The sequence below is a fragment of the Drosophila kikkawai genome, chromosome 3R, assembly GCF_030179895.1.
Source record: "Drosophila kikkawai strain 14028-0561.14 chromosome 3R, DkikHiC1v2, whole genome shotgun sequence".
Classification (NCBI taxonomy): Eukaryota; Metazoa; Arthropoda; class Insecta; order Diptera; family Drosophilidae; genus Drosophila; species Drosophila kikkawai.
In genome coordinates this window covers 31877635-31903521 of record NC_091731.1, presented here as the reverse complement: position 1 = coordinate 31903521, position 25887 = coordinate 31877635, and the positions used below count along the sequence as shown (strand labels likewise).

Genomic DNA, 25887 nt, shown 5'->3' with positions numbered 1-25887 from the left:
ATTTGTGACTTAATTAGTTTGCCGGCTATATACACGAACATGTGGGCAGCTACGGACCGGATCTGTGTGTTGGCCATCGAAAAATATACATATATATGTATAGGTACCACCGATTTTTAGAGAAGAAAAAATTAATTAGAGACGCCGCCTTGCCGCTGATAAGCAAATACAAATAAATAAACAAATACAGAAACCCAAACAAATAGAGAAACATATGTGCCAAGAGGCTTCAGAGAGACTTGGCTGCTTTAATTTGGTAGTTTCAGTGGCTTTAGTAGCTGCAACTTGGCCAGAACTTTCATCTTGATTTGGTTAGTAGTTTTTTCCAGATTTAATTATTTGATTATATTGAAACGTGACTAGAAAATGTAGGGGAAATTATAGAATAAAAATCTTAGAACCTTCTTTTTATTATTTATCTTAAAAGCTCTAAGGAAAATATGAATTTATTGACATCCCCTTTGATTTGTGGGTGTCTCAGTCCTAATTATACCCAAATGTGACAAGAAATGGCATTAGTCATTTTTTCAAAAAATTAGTACGTAATTTATACCCCAAACGATGACCACCGGTTGACTTGTGCGTCAGCCTTGAACAATTGCCAAAATTTTGCCAGCGAATTAGTTGAATGTTTTTCCTTTTCTCCTCGCCAGAGATTTATAATTCAGTCTACAAAAAGAAAAAAGATATATCTAAGGCGAAAGAAAAACAAAAATTTGCGTTGATCTTGGGGCCATAAAATAACAAATCCGCGGCAATCAGCATTTGGCTCGATCTGGCCTGTCCGAATTGATTTAATTTTCACGTTTTTCATGCCCGCCGACTGTTATTTTCATCGGATCGTAAAAAGTTTATATAGCGATTGAGTTGCAAAGGCTACAAATGTCGCCATTTATAAATACCCCAATAAATTGGTTAAGGTCGAAATGGGCATAAATCTGGACCTAAGCTGGCATAAATAATATCTGGGGAGACATGGTTGTGCGATTTTAACGACTTTCCAAAGTTTTATGAATGAAAAGTGTTAAATTTATATAGAGCGGGATCCAGAGTCTCCAGAAAAGGTATGCCAGGAATGCAAAGGCAACGTCACCTCGACTGACATTGTTTACATTATGAAGCCCGGAACAGGGCCGTAAATTATCTAGCTGAGAGTTATGATTTACAGCCGCCAAGTAAATGCAAATATGCGAGCATATTTGCATGCCGACAAGTCAATCACCAGCACTTGACGCTGATAAATTTAATCGCCAGTGGGGCTGAATGAGCTCGAAAAAAAAAAAATAATAAAAAATACCCCGCCGCTTCACTCATTATAGAATTTATAATTAAATGCAATTATTTACAACTATGTGGATGGATGGCTGAAGGAGGAGGCACTGACCACCGATCGCGAGCACTGGATCGGCGGCGGCATGATAATGAAGAGCGTCCATCGAGGAGCTCCGCCAACCGCATTCTGTAATTATTTTTATTTTTTACAAAATGCCCGCGACACGCTCTGTTTGAAATGAACAACGAAAACAAGTGATTAGATGCCAGCCAATTTCTGTAGGCTTTAGTTTTTTGTTCTCTTTCCTAGACTCCTATAGATGTGCACTGAAAAAATGTATAATTAATTTGGTTATATAAATAAAACTTAATAATAGTAATTAGATTAATAAACTAATGAATGTTTGTCTGCAAATTGAAGATGCTTTGATTTTTAGTCAAGATACTCATCAGTTCCCTCTTTTTATTCAAATTTCTTTTGGTTTATTTTATGTTTATAATGATTCAATTTTTAGGGTATTATTTTTTTTGTTAAAATACAATTTCAATTTCGTTCTGTGCATTGTATCTGTATCCGCCAGTCCGCTGTGTGGACAGCCAAACAAACGCGTTTGCTGATAGACGAGCCACTGGCCGCCTGACTGACCATTACAAATGTTCACTTAGCCGGGCCACAGATATGGATATATGGATATGGCCACCGCTAAAACCGCAGAAGAGTTAGAAAGAGGAGAGGAGAGGGTGCAGATGCATCTCGTCTGCCGACAACGTTTTGCAGTTTTGCTGTTTTTATTTTCACATTTATTTTTTATTTTTTTGTCGTTGTTGATTATTTCTACAAAAGCCACTAATGGATTTTGATATGCACAACACAGCAGCACCGTCACACACACACACACACACACACACACAAACACGCATATTTCTATTAAGATGATGCGACTGACCACTCCAAGCCATTCTCCCATCTTACACTGAGATTAAAAGAAATATTTTTATAATAAAATTAAAAAAAGTGTTATGATATTTTTAAGAGGTATTATAACTTGCAATTGTGTCTTTTAATCCATTTTATCATCAGCTTTCCATCTTATCAAAAGGCGTGTTAAATTTTCAAATAATTCTCAAGTGGTAATTTCAGTAAAATTTTCCTAAAATTTCTAAAGTTCATACCACCCATCTTCATTTACTTTCAAAACTTGTATTTATATTATCTATTTATTCTAAATTTTATTATTAAATTTCCGTATTAACCAAGAGAAATTCCATATTTTCTTATAATTCCCAACTGATAATTTCAACACTAAACCTAAAATTTCTTTAGTCAAACCAAAGACTCTCCTTTTTCCAATTTCCTTTCACAACTCATAGTCAAGCTTATGGCTTTCCATTTCTTTTCCAGTTATTTTACTAGAATTCCTTATTATTCCTTATCAAAATTTTTCCCAGTGAGTTCACTTCACTCTTCTCTCAATGCCTCGAGGCTACTTTATTTGCCTGACTGGCGGCAACGTCCAGCGGCATGCCAGATAAAGTTCTTGCGCTTTTCGGTAAAAGTGCAATCGTTAGAATGTGAGTGGTGTGTGGAGTGCTGTGCCTTAGCTCAAGAGGATCGGTTAGGAGAACGCGGATGGGAACCGATCGGCAACTACAACGACGACCCGCTTAATTATCAAAGACATTTTTCTCAATGGGCTTGGCCGGACTGCCGATAATACCCCGATCCGAGTATATCCCCTTCCGAGGAGTGGCTGTCGGTTCGATGTTTTCATTTTTAAAGGCGAGGTCAAGCGGCCAACTGTCCAAGCGTTTGGCCCCGCCTGTCAGAGAGTGATCTAATGTGCCATCCAGGAAGAACGGACATTCGCAGAGCGGGTTGCAGATGTTTGCCAAAAACACAGCAGCAGCAGTCGCCGTCTGTCTCCTTTCCTGGCAAACAAACAAGGCTAGGGCTTAGCGGCATTAAAATGCCAAGCATAAACACAAAGGGCGGCGGCTCTGAGGGGTGCAGAGTGGGTGATGTGCATCGGAGCAGGAGCAGCGGCAGCGAGTGCAGCCAACACTAAACTAATGGCAATGGCAGGCCACGCCGGCGTAGCACGGTTCAATGAATTACTTCATTAGTGCAGGCGTGTTCCGTGTGGCATGCGTTGTATCTCAAAGATACTCACCACTCTCTGCTCCGCTCCGCTCCGTTCCCATCCGATCCACAGTGGCAGACAGTCAGCTAGCTAGCTAGCTAGCAGCCGGTGAGCGTTGCAAATGTCTGACAGTCAGCCAAAGGGACACTGGTAGAAAATAAAGGGTTCTAACATCACAGAAAATACTGCAAAGTCTTGGCTAAATCGGAATCTATCGAATTGGAATAAATATCTATGATCTTAAAGAGAATTTGTGACTTATTTCTTTAAAGTTTTTTATAGTTTATTATAGTATTTGTTAGTTCTATTGTCTCAGTGTACTTGTTCTGGGCCCTGGCACTGTGAAGTGCAACTCACAACTCACATGCTGGCCAGTGGCCTCGGATCGCGTCAACTGTGCGTGGAAATTAGCTGCTGTTGCCGCTGATGTGGCGGCTTCTCGATGTGCTCCTCGTCGGCTCCTGGAGTGTAGGACTGCTGCCGCCCTGCTGCTCCTTTGGGCCTCTTGTCTGCCAGCCTTAATTGCGGAAGTTATGAGCAAGGAATTTTAATTATTTCACTCGCGAAGAGTTGGTTCCTCCTACAGCTGCCACTGCAGCAACTGCTGCTGCTGTTGCTTACTTCTTTTTTTTGTTGGCATTAGTTTGATGGTTTACAGTTAGTCTTGCTTGTTTTCGGATCTGGGCAAACATCCGCCAAACCTTTTCACTGTTTGCATTCTTCGAGAAAGTGTCAAGACCACGCACTGGAGAATGCCTCCATGTACGTCTTGGTCGTGTGTTTGTTGTGTTCCCAATTTTCCCCATATTTAGTTCTAGACGTGACACTTTCGAATGCTTTCCATCGCTGCTCTCGGTTGGGGGAGAGCTTTTCCCCTCCATTCAGTTGGAATTTAGCCTGGTTCTGGTTCCTTTGTGAGTTACTTAGGTGGCTCAGTGCTCGGCGGCGCTCGTCAATTCGTCATTCGCTCAGTCAACTTCCTTGCTTGCTTTCAAATGCAGGCAAACAAAAAGACCAAGGAAAATAACACAGAGGACTGGCTAAGAGCAGCTGATGTTGATGCTGCCTTTTGAGATGGATGGAGACGTCGTTTAAGATTAAGACGACTTCTTTTTACAGCTGTGTGTGAGTTGTAGTTGCTGCGGTGAGTGCGTGTTGCTGCGGCTGCTGTTGCTTTTGCTGCTGCTGGCGAGGTGAGTGATGATGATGAATGTGTTACAACGAAGGTTAACGACTTTCAGCTTTATAAACACAGCCACACACACACTCACTTCCACACACTGAGAGTAACTCCAATAAAGCTAGCTCTCTTTTAGCCATCTATTGTGGCCATCCAGTTCTTAGGCCTCGTGTGTGTGTGCCAGCTAATTAAGCCGCCAACAAGCTAATTATAAGTCGCGTCTGGCACTCTAATTGCAATTTAAATAAATGTGGCAGGCGGTCGAGCCACTTTGGCCAACCATCTAGCCAACCAGTTTGGCATTTGGCCAAAAAGGAGCGTTTTAAATTTCAATTTGTACAAGTCAGCGCGTTGTCAATGCAATGAGAACTCTCTCTCTTTCTGTCTCTTTCCATTGCCGATCGATCTCTCTTTCTCTCTCTTAACAACTAAATTACACTTGTCCGCATGTTTACAATTTATACACACTCACACACGGATTTGGCCAGAGAATGTGACCAACAAATGTTGGGGCGATATCTGACCAAACCAGCAACTTCAGCAGCAGCAACATCCAGGACAGAGAGAGAAATTTTAGATGGATTTAGATGGGATATATGGTGTTTTAGGACTTGAAACTGTTGTATTACATTTTAGGGGATCTAAAATTTATAATTTTTAGAGCATGAAAAATCAAATAATTGTTCTAGAAATGTTCTATAATTTTCCTATGATTTTATTGCTGCAAAGGGTACCATATTTTACGGCTAAAAATAAGTCAGGAGTTCCCTTTTGGTTATAGATAATATTTTCTAGTACTTTTCTTGGACTTTCCCCTTTATTTATTTCAGTGCCTTAGTCAGTGCAACACTCAACTGAAGTCAGTTAGTCACTTGGGCCAGTCAGTTTGTCTGAGAGAGCTCGTCGCCGGCTCTCGATTGCAATGAGGTTAGCAGCGCAATCTGCTCAATTATAGATAGCTAGTTAGATGTATGGCAAGCTGGCAAACAAACCAACAAACAAACGAACGAACCAACGGACAAACAACCGGGCAGCAGTTGGCCAACTATTCCGCCAGCACAACATGTGTAGCCATGTAGCAACATTGCAGCAGCAACAGCAACTAGTACCAACAGCAACAACAACCGGCTTTTGGGTATTCTAATTGCGCACAAGCTTAGCAGCTTTTAGTTACTTTGTAGACTTTTAGTTGCCATCGAAACCTGAGCGCAGCATCGAGATTTTAGCATAGATACTACCATTCCCTCTGTGTAGCTGAGAGATACCAGCAGCTGCACGCTGGCCTGGCCCACAGTCGACTGTTAATTTATGCAACGATCTAGGCCTGAGCTGAACAATAAATTGCTTGCCAAGTGTGGCCAAATAAGTGTTCTATTGATTTCTGCAACACCTTGTCTTCAAAAGGCCAAGCTGACTAACTGTTCTGTCAAAATGTTTCGGCCTGCCCACGTTGGTCCCGTCGTTGTCCCTGGGATCGTTGGCAAAAGGCGAGAGATAGCGATGTGTGCACAGGGAGAAATGTAATGGAACTTAATTTAAATTAATATTAGTTTTTTAAGGGATAAATTCCATAAAGAACTCTGCCATAAAATCAATATGTTTTGATTTGTAATTCTTAGTTTGTGGAGTTTCTGCTTGGGGCTTTGTCAGTGTGGTTTTATCCCTGAGGAATCAAGAGATTTGCTTATGTTTACGGGTAATTATATTTAAAAATTATATGAAAAATCAAAATTTTTATTAAATTAGTTCCTATTATAACTAAATTTTACCTCATAGACTTTTTCTCTGTGCATTGTGCATTGCATGTGGCATGGATTCAGTTGAAATAATGACACACCCGTTCCGATTCCGATGCGATTTCGTGTGTGTCTACACATAGATACATACAATCACAGACCCACAGATACACATCTCTCCAGCTCATAGATTTTTTCACTCGAAAATGAAATGAAAATTACTGAACTGTAACCATATGTGGTGGCTTCATGCTGCTTAATGTTAAGTACTCTATATCTGTGCCGGGTTCGCTTGGCTATGCCGAGAACTTGGGGGCTCCTTCTGGCTCCCATTAAAATTCATTTAATTATGGGTCATAAAAAAACCAGAGACGAGCAATTAATTTGGCAAATAAGTGAGACCAATTGTTTGCACATCAAATTGAGCTCTTGGCTTATCGTTTATTTTCATTTTTTAGGGTTGTACTTTTTTTTCTGGCAATTTTTATGCTTATTTAATGGCAGTTTTTCGGTGTGGAATCCCAACTATGGGCTTGGGACCGCCCACAAATAAAAGATAGAAACGAAAAAAAAAAGGTTAATTACAATTTATTGCCAGCGCTTTTGTCGTTACGCTCACTTGATCTCTTTGAAAGACCCTGGTCCTACGATCGCACAATTTTGATTGGAAGCCAAACGGAGCGGGCACCGTCAACAATTTAATTGCACATTTGCATTAGAGTGGAAAGTCGGACTCGTGGCCTGTCATCCAGGGATTGCTACTGTTGCAAATGCCATGCCAGCCAGTGGCGGCTATTAGATGTTGCTGCTGCTGCCGGCTTTGAATTGTGCTCCTGGTGAGCGGTTTTCATTACAATTGCCAGGCACAGGCCACGGTTTGATTTCTTAATTGTCGCTAAATGCGGGACATTGTCTTGGGTTTTTGAGACTCGAGCGGGACAATGTTGTTGCTGCTGTTGCTGCTTTAGCCATTGTTTTTCCTGCATTATCGTCGATCATTTTGTTAGCAATGAGTTTTTGTGGTTGCTGAGAGCACACGAAATGAATGTTTGGCGATAGACACACACAGCTGTAAGCGATCATGGTGGTATTTCCCCCATGGAAACCTTATGCTGGTCTAACATTTTAATTGCTTCCATTTCAATTTCATTTTATTTTTGTTTTTATTTCTATATTTCCTTTCTTCGGAAGGGAAACAAACAATAATACTTAACCCCCGGAAAAGTGCTGACAACTCACCCTTAAATATTTTAAAGATACCTGCATAAATTTTCCGTGCGTGTGCCAGGGGACACGCCCACATCCGACCCTTTTTAAGACCCTAATTATAAAGTAGAAGAAGCCACGGGGTCTGACGTAACCCTCCTCAACAAAAACTCCACGAGTTTTAAGCCCCAGTTCGCACCCACTCCCATGGGTTGCTACTTTCACTACTTAAAACACTAAAATAACTTATATTTAGTAATTTCGGACGCGCTTAATTTACATTTAAATATAATTTTCGATTTGCTGCCCCCTTTTAATATTTTTTTCCCGGGTTCAGTTTCTAATCTCTTTCGTTGACATCGAAACGCAGTTTTCAATGGATTTTTTGTTCGCTCCCTTCACGTTTTTAATCGCTAAACTGTCTCATAAACATAGACATTTTATTTGACAACCACGTTTGGCATACCAAAGCAGCTGAGAGAGCGGGAAAGATTTTTTGAAAAGAAACAGAAACGAATTTCTTTTCGATAGAAACGCTGAAAGAGACTCACTCGCGTGGCACATTAGTGGAAATTATGACGATTTTTCCCCAATACAATAACTCAAAGTTATGCTGACAGCTATTGGCCCGCGTATTATTAATTCAATTTGCTTTCGATTATCGGTTTTAAATCCCAAGATCCCAAGACCCAATTCGGTTAGCTTATCGTCGGTCTTTGAGATGTTAATGTGTGAGCTAATCTTTGTGAGCACCGAGACTTTTGTCTCTCATTATTTATGAGTGTAATTATAATAATTTTTATGCAAAATAACAAAATATTGTGGTTTACGTAAGCTGTTGGTTTGTTCAGGGATACACTGAAATATATTAATATTTAGTGGCTTGAATTTATAAGATTATTTCAGCTTGAGAAATTGAAAACAAAAAACATGTGTTGCCGGCGATACCCTGAAAAGCCACACAATAATTAAAAAATTCCCTGAAAGTCGTATAATATTTTTTGCATTATTTTAAGTCTTGGTTTAATAGCTCTAAGTGATTTTGTTATATATTAAATATATTTTTCCCAGTGCCCTCCTTTAATTAAAGTTTGAAACAGGAAGCCACAGGCAGAGATTAGTGTTTAAAAAACAACAAAATTATATATATATCGCATATAAACTGGACTGGTATTAGAGCCCCTTTTTTTTTGAGGCAATTTGGCTGGCGGATGCAAAGCATCATAACTCATGTGGCGGCAAAAATAATTTGATATCAAAGAGCGTCTGTCTGGAAAGATGGCATAAATTATGAATGCAGTGAGAGGAGGTGTTAGAACCTTTTAGTTTGTGCCTCTTTCCGATCTTGGTGTTTTTTTTCTGTAGTGTAGAATTTATGGCTGTTTAAACAGACAGATAAAGTTGGTGTCATTAGTGATTTATGGTGGGATATAGCCTTTGATTGGGGTTCCCACTGTCCCCTGCCTGGCTGTTTGTATGTGTGTGTGCCTGTCTCTCGCCCCAAAAGTTCACCTTTCGGTTTGACATTGAATGAAAAAAAAAAGCTAAGCGCCGACGCCGCCCCTCTCTCTCTCTCTCTCTCTTCACCTTTGTCGTGTGAATTCTGTTTTCGTTGCAACTTTCAAAGGTAAAAAGAGAAGCGGCAAATGAAGTCAAGGTGCGATGCATCGCATTGCATTACTCATGAACTCGGCTCTTGGAGTATTGAATTACATTTCGGCGACTGCATTAAATAGTATCTCATCCACCGAATGTGGGTGAATGTGGAATGCCAGATAGGATTTCATATTTTGTAGTTTGTATTTGGATTTCAAGGCAGCTGCAAAAGCAAATCGCTGACGTACTTGCTATCAGGAATAATAATAATAATAATAATACTCTTCTGATAAGCAAACTTTCATTGGAAGCCATATGGAATTCCTTGAATGAATGAAAGTATTGGAAAACTTGGTGGCCTTTATTTAGAGATAAGATATGATACATCGAGAGAAATGAAACAAATTGTAAAGCTAAAATCTATAAAAAGGTTTAATAACAAAATATTCTTAGATAAGGTAAAGAATTGAATGAACAATTTATAATTTTTCAAATGTTTTTTTTATTCAGTAAAACGCTGTTTAGTTTGTGTTAGTTCATATTTCTTATAAAAGCTTCCCGTTGAATAGGAATCCAATGATTTCCATCTCTCCAAGATCTCTGCAACCTGATCAATTGTGTTCATTTCAAAGAGCAATCCTTGGGGTGTGCTAGCTGCCCGTAATAATTCTAAATGAAGATGTGCCAGGTTCATTTTATGCAATAAAATACGAGCAGCTTGAATAGGCTTTCTAAACTGTTTATGATCACCAGACTTTAATCTATAAATTAAACGAGGAATTGGCCTCAAATCTGGTTGAGTACCTAAAATGTTATATATACTTAAAATAGAGTTTAATTAATTTTATAAATAACTAAGAGATAGCTTACCAGGCGAGGCAAAGCAGTTAAGGAACAGACACATTAGGACAATTCCCAAGAACTGAACTATTTTCATTTTGCTGAACAAAGTAAAACTTCTTGACAATCAAACGCTTGAGAGGCAACTGAAAGCAGCAAGCCATTCTCAGTTTTGATAAGTCAAAGAACACTTATCAGCCCGGGTTTGACTCATATGAACTGGGTTTCAGCAGCTGATAGGGTTTCCAAGAAAGCACAGTAATAATATTTGTATATATATTTTTAAAGTAGTAACCACCTAAAATCTATTTATTTTGAGTGAAAATACATTTAAATATCATTTTAAATACCCAATAAAAATTCCTGGCCTGCCTTCAGACCTTGCGAAAAACACTTTTCCATTTTCCAACATTTCCAAATGTGAAATATCACATAAATTAATATTTTAATAGGCCCCTTGTTTCACTTTCAAAGTGGGATTACTTGATAGAGTCTCCTTGCCGCCGCCTTTCATGCGTACGAATATTATGGCTATGGAAGTTTTTATTATGTTTTTGTGTTTTTTGTTTGTGGTTTGCTCACTGCCTGGCAACTCGTTAATGTTAACAACTACGAAAACAACACCAGCAGCAGAAACATTCGCTGGACTTGCCCAAAAAAAGCAGTCGGGAAAAAAAATGGAAAATCATTTATTTTTTAAGCTTGTTTTTTTACTTTTTCTCAATTTTTGCCCATTTCAAGATGCCGCTGTTGTTGTGTAAACAAACTTAGAAGTTTCCAGCTGTGCGCGTTGATTGCCATACGACACGATGCGTTTTCAAATACAACAACAAAAACAACTAGAAAATGGGGGGAAAAAGCTGCCCGGATTGCGCATACGCCGTGTATGCACCAACAAAAATAGCAAAATACTGTAAACATTTTCGAGGTACGCAATTCCCGACATAGACTTACTCGCATACATAAAAAACATTGAAATTACAATTCATTTTTGTAGCTTTTTTTTTGCCTTTTCATTACGAATTCCATGCGTTTTTCCACGCTCTAAGGTGAATTTCATATTACGGCAAGTTGCTCTCTAGGTTTTTTTCATTAATTTCTCCTTGGGTGCACTCGCCCGTCAATCATACGCAATGTTGTACGCACTGGTTCGACTTTGATTCGATTTTTTCCGATTCAGAAAAGGTAAACTGAGTGAGTTGGCATGAATGAATAGGAAATCCAAAACTTTAAATAAGTGAAAATGTTTCCTTTTTCTCCTCAAAAACCACAATATTCATTGGCTATGAACCTTGAACCATCGAGTGGCAATCATTCACACCAGGCGACAAATGAGTTGAGATTGATAAGCCGGAGTGCTGCTGCTGCTGCCATTTGTTTACAGAAATACGAATATATATATGAATAACCGGAGGCTATATTCCCCGTATCTTGGTCCGTGTGCCCCTCTTATCGCCTCTTCTCTCGCACTTTAATTAGCCATTTTTATCGGCCCGCTCTCGGTGGCTGTCAATTTGGCTAAAAATAAATGATTATCGCTTCTAGTATACAATATGATATCATGACGCCGCTTCGTTTTGCCAATTAAAAACACAAAAACGCGACTGGGACAGCTTTTTTTTTTTTGGTCGTAAGTTATGACTAGCGATAATCACACAACGTGCCGGGGTTTTACTTTATTTTTTTTTAGTTATTTCCTTTTTTTTTTTTGTATATTTTTTTTACTCATTTCCAGAACTTGGTTTGGTCTAGTAATTAGCTGCTGAGGCTGGGCTTGGTTGTGGTCGTCGCATGCGTAGCTCAAATTTCAAAACTACATGCACTTTGCGCAGATACAAAGCCGGTTGGATGCACTGGGAGAAAGTGGGGGTAATTTTAATTAGTAATAAATAATTATAAACCATTTTTGAGTTATTATTTTACTAATTTTGTTTAAATAAATTTGTAATTAAATGATGAAAGGTACAAAAATTAAACTTACACATTGTCAAGTACAAAGAAAGAACGCTAAAGATTATAAAATACGATCTATTCAAGCTTCCCTTGATTAAAGCACAATCTCTTAACATTTCTTGAGATAATTTCTTCGAGTGCACTCTGTTTTGTTGGCCGGTTGTTTTGTGGCGATCGTCTCTCTGGGTGTGAAAAGATTTATGTGCTAGGCGAGAGCACACATCTCCGGTGGTGGTTATCAATGCAGCAGCAGCAGCAGCAGCCATTCACCCGGCAATTCCAGTTTGCGGCTCTCCTCCAGAGTTGGGACATTTCATTGTGAACGGGCTCTTATTTATTTATGGTCTGCCCAGCTTTTTATAACTCTTCGATTTATATTGATTTGTAATGAATATAAAAAAACCTGGAGATTTTATTATATTCATGCAGTTGACCTTGTGCATCTGTGGCCAAGGAATCGCTGTATCTCTTAAAAGTTATCATAAGCTGTTACCAAATGCTGAAGGTCGTCTAAAAAAAATACTGGAAGGTGGACCCGGCACAGCTGGTTGCATGTGCAAAATACCTGTGTCAGGCTTCAAAAATTCCCGGCAACCAGGTGACATAACCTATCTACCGATACACCTACAAGCTCGAGAGCCAGGTGGATGCATATAGTTGTACTCGTATCTCGCAGCTCCTTCTCGACTGACAGTGTCCGAAATAAAAACACTTGTGCACGCAAATATTTCACGAATTCGCCGACAGAATTTGTTAGAAAAGGCTGCCACAGCAACCGACACTTGGGCTGATAAAGGCGAAAAACATGCTGAGAAAAAATAATATCCCACAAAAGACCAGCGCACATGACAATGTGTAAATTTATGGCCGTCGTTGTTGTCGCTGTTGCACTCGAATTGCATAAGTTTGACTGGGCTTTAATGCACACACAGCGGGCAAATAGCAAAATATTTGTATTTGCTTTATTAATTAAGCCGCGACTTGGGTCTTAGCTTTGGCTTTTGGGTTTGGTTTCAGCTTTGGCTGCATTAATATTTGTGTATGCCATGAATATTTCCAATAATATTTGGCAATGCATTTGATGCTCGACGGAAAGTAAACAGAAATCTAAGGCATAAAGAGGGGAGTTGATTAAAATTGTGAGCTGGAAATGTGTGATTGATATTTCATAGATTTAAATTGGTCTTAAATGGCACAATATAAACCATAGTTTTCAAAGAAAATATACTTATTTTATTCATTTTTCCTTCCTCTAATTAACCCTCTCAATCTCTAAATATTTCAATGACTTTATCTACACCAAAAACAAACAAAGAACCCGACCTAGGTTATCGCCACCTACAATGTCTAGTATTTACTATCGAAAATTTTACAAATTCTACAAATTCTACAAATTCTGCATTTATCTGTTATCTCCTCAACCGACAGAAGTAGTAACCAGATGATCGGATTTGGTCTTTATGGTTTGCCATCAAATGAAATTCCAATTAAAATTCCATTCCGATGGATGTGGGGGCGTCGAGATTTGGCTGTGTGTGTGTTTGTCTTAGAAAATGGGCCACTGTTAGTTAATGGCATACAAAAAAAAGTTTTGGGGCCGGCCTTTAGGCCATGAGTAGACACTTTGTTGCATTTTCCATGGAAAATCAAGGCAAAATCCCGCGTCGCTGATTAAAGAGGCTTTCACCGCATATGGGTCAGCATATAGTCGTCGTCACCTTTCGCCAGCCGGAATTGGGTATCGAGAATTGAGTATATATAGGGCAGACAAATATATATATATATATATGCATATTCCTAATGAACCACCTCGTGCTGGGCCAAAGTTAACTTGTTTGTTCGGTGTAGGTGTTTGACCCTCAACCGAACCGATTTTGTTGTTTATTTATGTAAATTTCTGTGTGGCTTTTCGGCCTTTTTTGGAGAATATATTCTTCTACAATTAGTTGGCTTTTGGTGGGTTTTTTTTTTTTCTTCCATCCGATTCTTCTCCTTCGTTTCGCTGCGCTCAATCAATTTAAATACATTAATCAATTTCCATGGCAAGAGTCTGTATTTTTTTTTTTCGAACATTTCTTTTTCGTGTTGGGTGCGCTGAGAAAAACAACAATTTAATTATAACAACAAACAGCAAGAGAGCGACAAACACATCGGGTATATCTGAAATTGATATCGTGACTTTGTGTAATTTGTAATTTACGATGAGATCACTTCCTCCAACAATGTATCAAGTCAGTCAGGCCAGACCAGGCCATGCCCGGGACCAGCCATCGTTGGTCGCAATGCGCTATTTTCCATCTTGTCTTATTTATTATATTTTTTTGTCCCCAGAGCTGCTGCATAATTGCACTGGGAATAAAGTATGTAAGAAGGAAAAAACACAACTCAGCTTATGAGTAGAAATTTTGGTCAAACGTTGCCTATTTCAGGGAAAGTTTTGAATATAGATTAAAATCTCTCTAGGAACCTTTAAACATCTTAGATTGTTCTGAAAGTTGGGATAGGGTTATATAATTAATAATTATATATTCTTTACAAGTCAGAGGGCTTATAATCTTTGAATCTAACTTATAATCCCCTCTATTTTTCTCTCTGTACACATACATCAATTCGTCGCTAGTTCAGCCCAAAGACAACAAAAAAGAGGGGAGCAAATCCAAGTTTTCTGTGACAAGATAAGCGTCAGAGATCCCCCTCGTTTTTGGCTTGTGCCCCACACTTTTGGACAGACCCAAAGCCAAAACCAACTTGGCCACGTCCTGCGCATCAAGAAAAGACAAAGGGGAAAATTTGCATTCGCAGGCCATTCGAAGAGGAAGCCCCGGCACAAAAGCGCATAATTTAGATACGGAATTCTCAATGCGCAATTGGGGATTCAAAAGGGGGAAATGCAAATCAATTTTAGTATTTCCTCCGCACACACACACAAAGAAACAAATCGAATAAAAACAAATTATGTCAGCTGGAACACAGCTTTTAATAGGGGCTTTATATCTACAGTCGGATCTCTGAGCTCATTTCGAGGTTTATAATCGTTACAAACTGCCGAAAAAAAAATCAGTAAAAAGAAACCTTGCTCTAATGACCCAACCATTTCCGTTTCTCGGTTCACGATTCTTATTTTGAAGTCTATTTCCACCAAGTCCTTGACCTTAGCCGCCCATTATTATGGCAGCTTTTTGTTAAAACCGCTGCCAGTTGTAAAATGTATATATTTTCTTACAATTTCCAGTGAGCTCGCGCTGTTTGTGGTCTTTGTATTTTTACGTTCGGTCTTTGAACTCATCAAACTTGGTACATTACAAAATGCTTGTCGTTGTCTCATATTTTTCTGGTTTTCAGATGGCTTTTCCCCCCACCTCTCTCTCTCTCTCTTGGTTATTTTTTTGTAGTTTTGTGTAAAACCATGACAGCCGAGCCGTTTAATTAGCTGCAAAGCTGCAAAGCCCACGCCCGAACGGAGATTCTCGATCATGTCGCAATATCAACTGGCAGCTAGTTGGGCACTGAGCGAGATATGTCTTATAGCTGATTACTGCAATCTCTTTCTTTTTTTTTCCAACAATTTCAGAGTGTCAGCAGCATATTTAATGCCTACACTTGGTGGACTTTGAGGCAGTCATTGAGCCTAAGACGGGGCAGTGTTGACAATGTATCCTTTTTTGAGGGGAATTATAGAGAAGACTCTATTCTCCTGGCTATATTTTAGCCATATCTCACTTAGTTTCTTTAAAAAATAAACCTTCCTGCCAACACTGATGCTGTTTTAGCTGGGACTCTTTGAGTCTTTCAGGATCAGAAGCAGGAGCAGCAGCAGCAGCATACCTGGCACTCGGCCTACGTTCTGGCTATTGATTTGTCACCCGATGGCCGTCTGGTCAGCTGGTCATCTGACAGCTGGGCGGCAGTCTCAGCCTCCTTAAACCGTTCTGACAGCCGCCGGCGGAGCGTGTGGGCAATGCCTGACAGCTCCACCAGCTCCGCCAGCTCCGAGGACTGACAGTGTCCAGAAAATGCTGAAAATGCCGCCACAGCCATAAGTCTGCAAATGTTGCGCGTAGGTCGCTAATCAGATTTTGCTGGCGATACTGCAGGAGCAGGCTCCTCATCCTCATCGGAGATCTGTAGAATGAGAAAATAAGATGCTCTCGACGATTGTGCGAGACTAGCCGCGAATGCTGATTTTAATTACCACTCAAGATTGCCAATTAAACGATGGGTGGCCGTAAGCACTTACAAAAAAAAATTATTATTCAATTAAAATTTAAAGTTTGTAACCCACTTTAAATATAGATAAAAAATGTTGAGGCTGATTATCAACTTTGTAAAACTTTCCAGTTTGTAAAATTTTTCCCAATTTAAATTCCTTGATATTTTCCCAAATATTTATATTAATAATATGGGTCAACATATGCTTCAGGCATTACTCTTGTGAAAACTGCCGACTCAATGACCGATTTGTGGTGATATTTTCTCTGCCTGTAGAGAAAAAGAGAGAAAGAGCTGCCGCTGTCGATTTTGGGGGCATTAAAATTCGTCATAAAAATTCAATTGAACCGAGAACGGGGCGGGCGAGTCTCTCAGACTCGCTTTTCATATGTGCCGCAACGACGTTGCAGCGGTTGCATAATGCCCCATGTCCCACACACACACACACACATGAAAGGGTTAATTTCAGCAACAACAACAATAAAAGCAGAAAAAAATACGAACAAAAAAAAAAAGGAAAAGCAAACAAACCCAGAGCGGCAATCTCACAGACTGTGGATGTGTGGTCCCAGACCCAAACCAAGCCCATGGCGTACGTATAGTACGTGTGTACGTAGCAACAACTTCAAATTACTGCCGCCAATTTAATAGTCACACTTGTGGCACCGGCAAAGCTGCAAAGATTCAAAGATTCAATGCTGAAATTACGTGAAGGCTCCCAGCAAAAGCAAAAGCAAAAGCACAATCAAAAGAATCCGCATCAGCTAACATCTGCTGGATGCATCTGTGTATCTGCAGCTCAGACGGCGGCACGCAATGCCCGCTTGGGCATTAAATGCTTCTTAGAAATCTAAAGATACAAAACGTTGTTTCTCTATTCCGTATCGGTGGATGCCAAGGGTAACCCTACTGTGAGGGTGGAGAATCAACTGCAACCACTTCCACTTCCACTCCAGGCTGCATCTTTATCTTACAGCTGAGGTTAACGAAATAAGACAGCCATTAATTGAGATGTTAAATGCATAAATTAAATTCAGCTATTACAGCAAGGGTTAAAGAGCAACCTATTGTTTAATATGATTGGGAATTCATTTATGATTTGTCTATAAATACATAATTATCCATAATTTGCATGTTTATCTCAGAGTAAATAATCTTTCGTAAAACAAAAGCCTTTGATTACTTGATATAATGATAATGTTTATACAACAAGCATCTCTATGAGAGTTTCTTTAGTAAGTTTTTTATTTTATATTTAATTTAATTAACTTTAGCCTGATAACTTAGTTAGTTTCAGGTTTAAATTAAGTTTTCCCTCCTATTCTTTCCACTGCAATTGTACATTTACATATATGTTTGTGGCACTGTCTAGATTGTTTAATTTTGTCTAGTTGCTGTAATAGTTCTTGAGAAAATGTGCAGCCTCATCGTAATGATGTTGGTAAATACTCGTATAACAACGTCGGGGCCGGCGAAGGTCCCTCTAAAAGGTTTTGGAGCAGGCGTTAATGGGTTTTTGATTGTTTATAGTGTGGTTTCAAGGTTGTTGCAGCGAGCTGTTGCCACTGCTGCTGCTGCTGGTTAAAGGTTAGGGGTTAGGGTTAGGCTTTGTAGTTGGGGTTAGGGATGAAGGCTATTAGCTGGGCCATTAAGCATTGTGCAGTAATAGGTACCCCGGGTTTCCCCCTTTCCTTTTCATTTGTAATTGAGACTTTTTATTTTTGTTTTGTTTGGAGGCACCACCAACCAGCATTTCCTTAAAAGACCCGAAGACCAAATTATGTTTTCAGCAGCGATCGATCAAAATGGAATCGTAAAGCAAACACAGATGCAGGCCACCGTTATTAAAGTATCCGAGTATCGTATGTCAACCGAGGCATTCGCACAGCCAGAAAGACAGACAAATCGGAATACACATGGAGAAATAGAAGAGAAGGGGCGTTCACAAACCAAATGAAATGCCATATGTGCGTGATACATAACTCATACTGACGAGGGGCAGGGAGGGTACAAAACTCAAACAAAACTACCGTTTGATCGATCGTTTTGATTAGAAATGCAACACATTTCTATATGATCTGTCACCCAGGCCGCAAAAGTCTGCTTTTTTTTCTCCTTGCTTTGGCATTTGCGGTCTGGCCTGGTCGCAGTAGACAAGCGAAATGTTTGTTAAAGTGAAATTAACGTCGCCGGCGGACTGCAGCCACCAATCAACAATGCGGCTCAACTGCACCACACAGCACAACGCAAAGACCAGACAGGCCACGCACCACAAAGCAGCAGAGCACAGCATAGCACACCACCAAAGCAGTGGGTTATACACTGGAAATAATATGAGCTATATCTTAGAAAGCATTTTACATCCACCCTGAAATTAGTTTAGTTTTCTAACTATGGAATCTATCAAAAAACACAAAGTATGACTTTAAAGTCCTACAAAATGCTCACAAATTTCACCATTTAAAGGCTCACTGATATCCTTATCTTATAGATTTTTTTCTCTGTGTAAAAACGCATTCGCGCAGCGGCGTTTTCCTTGGCATGCAGTTGTCGCCATTGCCATCACAGTCATCGTCGTCGTCGTCGTCGCCTTGTCGCACATTTTCCGCGTGGTTGTCGTGGCTCGTCCCCAAGAAGAAACACCAAACCCAGACAAACCGAAACCAAAACCAAACCAAGCCAAGAAAAAAAAAGCCTAAGAAAACTCCAAGGAAAAAGCTAAAGCCAAGGGGAAAACTCAACCCATGAGCAAAGCCATGAGCTGCTACCTCCCACTCTCCCGTTTGCTCGCTGGCTCTTTCTCGTGTGCGTTTTTGGTTACGGGCTTAATTTACAATTAATGAAATTCGATCGTTTTATTAACTGTACATTTTGCATGATTTATGCCCCCACACACTTCGTGTGTTATTTATTTTTTTTGACAATTTTCCACTGCTTCATTTCACGTTTTTATGTCCATTAACCTTCATTAGGCCTGCGCAGCTATTAACACTCCCCTCACTCCACTGCGTTCATTGCGTCCTCTGTCCATTTATGGTTCGTTGGCAAGGCGGCTGCGTTGACAATTTCTATCAGCGATTGCACAATTAAACTCTATTTATTTATTTGTTTCGCTTAATGAACTGTGTGAAACAGTTGAGACGCAGTCTCAAATATTATGCCCAGGCCAAAACAATTGCCACCAGTAGAGGCAAGCAGCAGCAGCAGCAGCAGAAGTAACAGCAGCTCCACGAAAACCACACCACACCCCCAACCACAGGCTCACCCCCGCCCATCTAATGCAAGTGCACTTGAAAAAATTATAAATAATATTGGCAATATTAATAAACTTCTTTGTGAGCTAACATATTTTGTAATATTCTCCTTTGTTGTGAGAAAATCTTATTATTATTAAAATTTTGTATAAAATATTTTAAAATATTTGTTTTACATTTTATAGAAATAGCAAAACAGCACGCAAAGATCCAGGCAAAGACTAGCAGTTTTTTTAGAAGAAAGCCAGCCATCTTCAGTATCCTTTCAACTTTTAGACTGATATTCAGCACCTTTAAGTCTAGAACCAATTGAGAATTATATTGAAAATTTAGGCAGTTACTCCACTTTGAACCTTGTTACACTTTAAATATTACAAAATAATAAACCTCATCTTTATTTATCTCAGTGTACGCACCCAACAAAAGCCGCCACGCAACTTGTCTCAGTTTTCGATTTTGCTGTTGTTTTTGGTTATTTCTTCTTTTTTTTTTAGCTGACCAAGCTGCTCGCGCATTTTTGTGCAGCGCAAATTGTTATTGCACAATTTTCAATTTTTTGTTTTTGTTTTGTTTTTGGGGGAATTCAATGCAATAGCAATAGCCACAAAACTGGCAGACAGACAAGGCAGAAAAGCAGCAGGAAAAAAAAAACAAAATTCGAAACACACACAAAATGCGCCTAATTGTCGCTCTTTCAGCTGTCGCACATAACACTTTGTTTTTGCTAATTTTCTGTCACCTGTATTGTTTTTTAAATGCATTTTTTCTTGCCCGAAATCTGGCAAGACAGACAATAGGAGCTCTGGCAGTAAAAAAAAAAGAAATATGGCTAAGAGAGCACGTGACTGCTTTGGCGTTTTTTTTGGGAAGAAGAATACAAAATCGGGATCATCTTTGTCATCGTGTGACTCACATGACACAGTTGCAGTTTTTCCCAGTTCTCAGTTCTCAAGTTTGTTGCCCTTTGTTTTGTTTTATTTCTCAGGTTTTTTTTTTTTTGGGAATTATCATCTCCGAAAGCGAGCACATCTCTGCTTTCATTCCGACACCAAGAGGAGCAACCGTTAAAATTGCAGGCCTCCGACATTGGCCATTATCAAACTAAGGCATCAATCTGCCAAGAACCAGAGCCGCACAATTGCAAATTGCCAAGGCAATTACCGCGTTGGAGAGGGTCTAAAATGGAGCAGCAGCAGCCGGCTGGGAACACGTTTTAGGCCCGGCTAGATGAGAATATATCCAAGCAGATCCGTCCAGCTGGGGTGATTATGCAATTTACAAGAGATCTCTCTCCCCCTACTACTCCTCAGTTGCATCTGAAGATCCCAGATCCAGATCCAGTCGAGCAGCGCGCACCAATTGTTATGGCAGCTAAATCATTTTTAATACCCAAATTTAAAGCGAAATAATCATAAATAACTGGGTTAATTTGTAACGCTTCTATGCATGCGTAATGAACCATTCAGCCCGATTAGAGTTCTTTGAAAGAGCGCTGCCCCGGAAAGCCAAAGAAGCTACGAAAATGTAAATGAAAATGAAAATCAATTAACGCTGTCATATCAACCGAAAGTCAGATAGGGAAACCTAGCTAGAAGGTACAGTGGGTCATGTAAAATGTATGACATTTCTAGATTTGTCATTAGAATTGGTTTTTGAACTTAACTTTGTATAGTAATAAGTTGATTTTGATGCTTTGTGGTTAATAAATCCCTATGAAGCACATCAAGGATCTCAAGTTTTCATAGCCAAATGTCTAGCTGAATTTATAGTTGGGAATTATAAGAGCACTCCTTTGATTTTTCAATAATTACTAAACTACTTTTTGAGCTCAGACTTTATATACCTAAGCTATAATCTTTAACATTTCGTGTTCACTCAGAAATTCACAAAGCTATCCCCACCAGGGAGGTCTTACTGTATATATAGTGACATCTAGTCAGACGCTGTCAAGTTCAAAGTTATAAATGCCCCAAAGATCGTGCAGAGTTTATTTTATTTCCATGATTTCGTTGTGATCGCTGACAGCATACGAAATCAGTTCACAAAAATATATTTTGTGGGTCTCTTTTCAGAGTTGTTTTTGTTTCTTTCAAAGATTTGTATTTCCTGCGACAGCATTTGAAAGTCAGAGAATTATTCTGTCATTGACTGGAGGGAGCTTGAACCGGTGGGGATCAATTACCTTTCAAAACCAATTTGCATTTGAAATGCATAACGAAATCGTGTGCACACAATGCAATATTTTGGCAGTCACATGCTGCGATCGAATGGCAATGTTGGCAGCTGAGTTGAGTCTTTGGATTGGCGGGCTTTCAAATTGGCATCAAAATGGGGAAAAATGAAAATGGAAAATGCAGGTGGCTATGGCACCCACACAGGCTTATCTCCCTTTTGGCAGTTGCTCATTATTGCAACTTGGCTTGGCTTTTATTTCTCTCTATTTCTCCTTGTTTTGAGATTTTTCTTGTGATTTTTCTTTTCGATTTTTGCTTTGTCTCGAAGGTGTGTGGCAGTAGTTGCAACTGCCATTTGCTGTTCGATCACTTGGATCAATGGGCTCTAGGCACGCAAGCTCTTGAGCTGGGGGGTTAAGCCTGCGTTCATCTGCTGGCTGAAATATGGGTTAATTCGGGCCCCCAGAGAGTCTTGGTTTTTTTGTAATATTTTCATTGCTGATGAACAATTTGGGTAACTCTTACTTTTGATTAGGCCATGAGTCTGCAGTAATTTCCAAAGTTTGTGGCGGATTAATTCTTGAAAAGTAAATCTGGCAATGATTTGTCAACTCTTCGAGTGCCTGCTTTCTTTCTTCACATCTACTGTGTGTCTGTTTCTGGGTTAAAAAAACATCAAGTCTTTGGGGGCTCCCTTTCCATTTCAAGATGCCACACAGCCCATAGATTGTGTAACATTTCCAGTTTTTCATTGGATTCTCGCATGCAACACTTGCAGCAAATTAACAGTCGTAAATTATGACGGACTGTCTATAATTAATCAAAGCACTAGGGCCGCCGTCTGTCTTGTGCAGTCTTCCAGCCATTTAGTCTCAATTAACACACGCAAATTGAGTCGAGGTTCAGGAGCAAAAAGAAAAGAAGAAATAATGCCATTTGAAAGTAAAAACAGCACTCCGCACCTACCGGAATTTGTTATACATTTTTGGTATACAATGCGGGATGCATTGTTAGTCGCTCGCTTGGCCTTTTGTGTCAGCTTCGGACTCAGCTCGACCAGTTTAGAAATTCTACTGGTTTTGAGTGACGGCCATGGCGAAACCTGATGTGCCACATCCACAATCCACGTCCACATCGGGCGATTTGTATTCCAAATGACGTCTGGTTCCGCTCCGTTCCGTTGGCCCGGCTATATAGTATGTACTATATGTCCAGCTGATTGAATTGCAAAAGGAAAAAATGCTAAACCGAAGCTAAGGATGGGGGGGAAATTTGAAGCGAAGTCAAGAAAATTGTGCAAGATGCTCTTGTGCGCTCTGCTTTGCAAGTTATTCATGAGACATTTTCGCAATCAACGTCACAGCGTCTCTCTTGGCCTTGATTTGTTTTTGGATAATGTAAATAAACAAATGTTTAAGGGATTATCTTTTGAATAGATTTTATTCTGTTTTGAAGAGAGAAGATATAGAAAAATAATAAACGATAACTTAGGTTACTTCCTTTAAAGATTTTGTAGCCTTAAAAATATACTACTTTCTAGAAAGAGTTGTTTGAATTATTTGATAACTTTTAGGAGCTAAAATTGGTCTCTAAAAACTACAAAATAAATCTTTCAAAAGGGGAATATAAATCCCCCAAAAGCACCCATTTCCCAAATGCATTAACCATGTTCTTCATCAACTTTGAGGCTCATCACCCGCTAATTTATGCCTTATTGCATTATCGATTTGCTTTTTGGTTTATGGCCCAGACCATGGACCATGTTTTTTCGTTCATTTGCCAGAGTCCAGCTGGGCAAACGAAACTGGCCTAGCAACCTTTAAACAACTACCTGCTTTCAGCTGTGCGTTTGCTCAACTCGGCTCAAAATTTATGCATTTAGTCAAGACATTTATCATGCGAAAGATACAACAACGCGAAATTAGCATATTTACGCAGTGCGTGCCAATATTTTTTGTTACTAAACAAAAGCCCCGCCGAAATATCGAAACCCCCTTAAACGTTTGCATTGATTATAGTTGACAAATGAAAACTAAACGATCTTTTTTTCTCTTTGGCTTTCTCTTTGCAGCACTGGGACAACATCGTCGGGATATTTTGCATGAAAATTGCAACCAAAAAGGTATGTTACAAATTTCTTAATTAACTTCAAAAAGAGTGACTTTCGCGCAGAGCAAATATGCCAATTAAGTTAATAAATATTTGCTAGACTCTCGGTATTTCTTTGCGTTTTGACGCTTAAAACTAAACTACAGCAATAAAGATTTCCAAAAATGCTTTTACATTTTACAAATGGCAGACGAGGCTCAGCCGCACAGAAATCATTTATGTTAATCAACACATGTTTTTTTCGGAGTCATTGGCTCGCTGGGAATTCTTTTGCTTTTTTCTTATATTAAAAAGGCCCAAAACAAATAGAAAAAAATAAAATAAATATATACAACAAACGTGTTTGAGTGTCGCTCGAGCAAAAAGCAAAGCTTTGGCCAAAAACCAAAGCCAAAATTCAAATTCAAATTCAAATTGTGCTTCGTTGAAATTTGCGCTAATGTTGCCATTTGTGTTGCTGCTGGGTGAGTTTGAGGCTGCTCGTGTGCTGCCTGATGTTGCTGCTGCTGCTGTTGCTGCTGTTGCTGCCCGATGTTGCCGTTGTCTGCAAAGTTATTTTCGGTATGCCCCGCCGACTTTATATGGCCGCCCCATGCCGAAACAAGATTGTGTTTCTTTCTGCGCGCCAAAGTCAGATTTTTTCGAGCCGACACGCCGCAGATTTCTAATTCTTATGCAAATATGCAATGCCATGTCATGTAGCTTCTGTGCTTAGTGCTCTCCAACTGTTTGCATTTCAATAAGCGGACACACGGTTTATTTACACAGAAATAAAATAATCTAAAAATTATATAGGGTTAATAATAAATTATAAATTATAAAAATTAATTGATTACTTAATGTAATAAATACTTTCCCCTTCTTATATAATTTTAAAATAATTTATTTTGAGTCAAGAGTATCTTCTAATTTGTTTAATTTCTATTATTTTTATTTTCGTAAGAACAAAATTCCCTAGAATTTAAATTCCCTTAAAAATTGTACCCAAATTATTTCCCTTCAGTGCACACATCTGTGCTTTGCTGCAATAAAACATTTCCGTGAAATTTTAGGGGCTGACTCAAATCAAAGTCAAACATTTCCAAATCGAATTCGCATTAATTTCCAAACGGGTTGCGCCAAAAAAGTTACGAGAAGGCAAACCAACCAACATTTCCGATAACTAATACTCTTGAAATGCCATAAACGAAGGGGCGATAGAGATAAAGAAAAAGGTAGAACGGAAATCGTCAGTTGCGAAACCGAAGAGAAAGAGAGTAGGTGCAGAGAAAAGGCAGCTCTCAAGTTGTTTACAAATATTACGCATACGCAGCGTATGTGAGTCACAAGAGCCAGTCATTGTGTGTGCGATTGCCCATCGAAAAACCGCACTAAAATCAACTTTGATTCAAATTGGTTTGTCATGAAATTATTCACAGAAATCAGTCAGAGTAAATCAGAAATTAAAAGCAAATTAATGGAAGATGAAATCTAACAAAAAGTTGGAGAAGAATGTGGAGTTAAGAGTTCTTTGTTCTCAATTTAAAATATATAATAAATAAATAAATATATATTGGTAGGAATTTAAAGTCATAACATATGGGAAATCTAGTAATTAGAGTTTTCTATTTATTATAAAGTCTGAATCATTAAAGTTCCATTACTAATTATAAATCACTTTTCCTTTGTTAAAATAGAATGAGAACATTATACATTGCCTTTAAATGTTTCTCTTGCAATTCTTAGTAATGATTCTTACTTAATTCCTTATTATTCATCGAAAAGAACCCCTTTTTAAATGAAATACAAATCATAAATCCATTATTTCCCCTTCCAGAGCATAAAATAACCCATTAAACTGACCCTAACAAGCCTGATTATGCTTAAATTACAACTCAAAGGGCTTCCAAAGTGTCTGCTGTGCTGTTGTTCTGCTGCTTACAAGTCACCAGTTGACCATAAAGTCAATCCAAACAGGGTCTTCACGGTGCGATCTGCTTTAATCTTGTGATTTGTTTGGGTTATGCTGCCCCCTAGAACCCCCTCGATACCCCTTTTCATTAGCAATCGCAGCATGGAACCCAATCCTAGATGCGTTAATTCGTGTGCGCTGCTTATGAAGTTGACAAGCCAAACGAATTGCCTTTTATGGGCCTCCCTTTTTATACCCACACACAGATACACACACAGAGAGCTGAGCATAAACTCACACTTAAAATCAATAAACGTAAACTGAGG

General features: G+C 39.2%; 1 protein-coding gene and 1 long non-coding RNA gene across 6 annotated transcripts in view; one reads left to right on the top strand and one right to left on the bottom strand.

The window, feature by feature from the left end:
* The window catches only part of cv-c (crossveinless c), a 103696-nt gene that overhangs the window by 11025 nt on the left and 66784 nt on the right, over positions 1 to 25887 (top strand). For all 5 annotated transcript variants that reach the window (XM_017171004.3, XM_017171000.3, XM_017171001.3 and 2 more), the window contains one exon: positions 23633 to 23683. The gene's annotated coding sequence lies outside the window, so the exon portion shown is untranslated. The remainder of the gene's footprint in view (positions 1 to 23632; positions 23684 to 25887) is intronic.
* Positions 9472 to 10108, bottom strand: LOC108077611 (uncharacterized). The gene is made up of 2 exons (XR_001770810.3): positions 10002 to 10108; positions 9472 to 9935 (listed from the first exon to the last, which is right to left on the bottom strand). It is a non-coding gene; the product is annotated as an uncharacterized lncRNA (long non-coding RNA).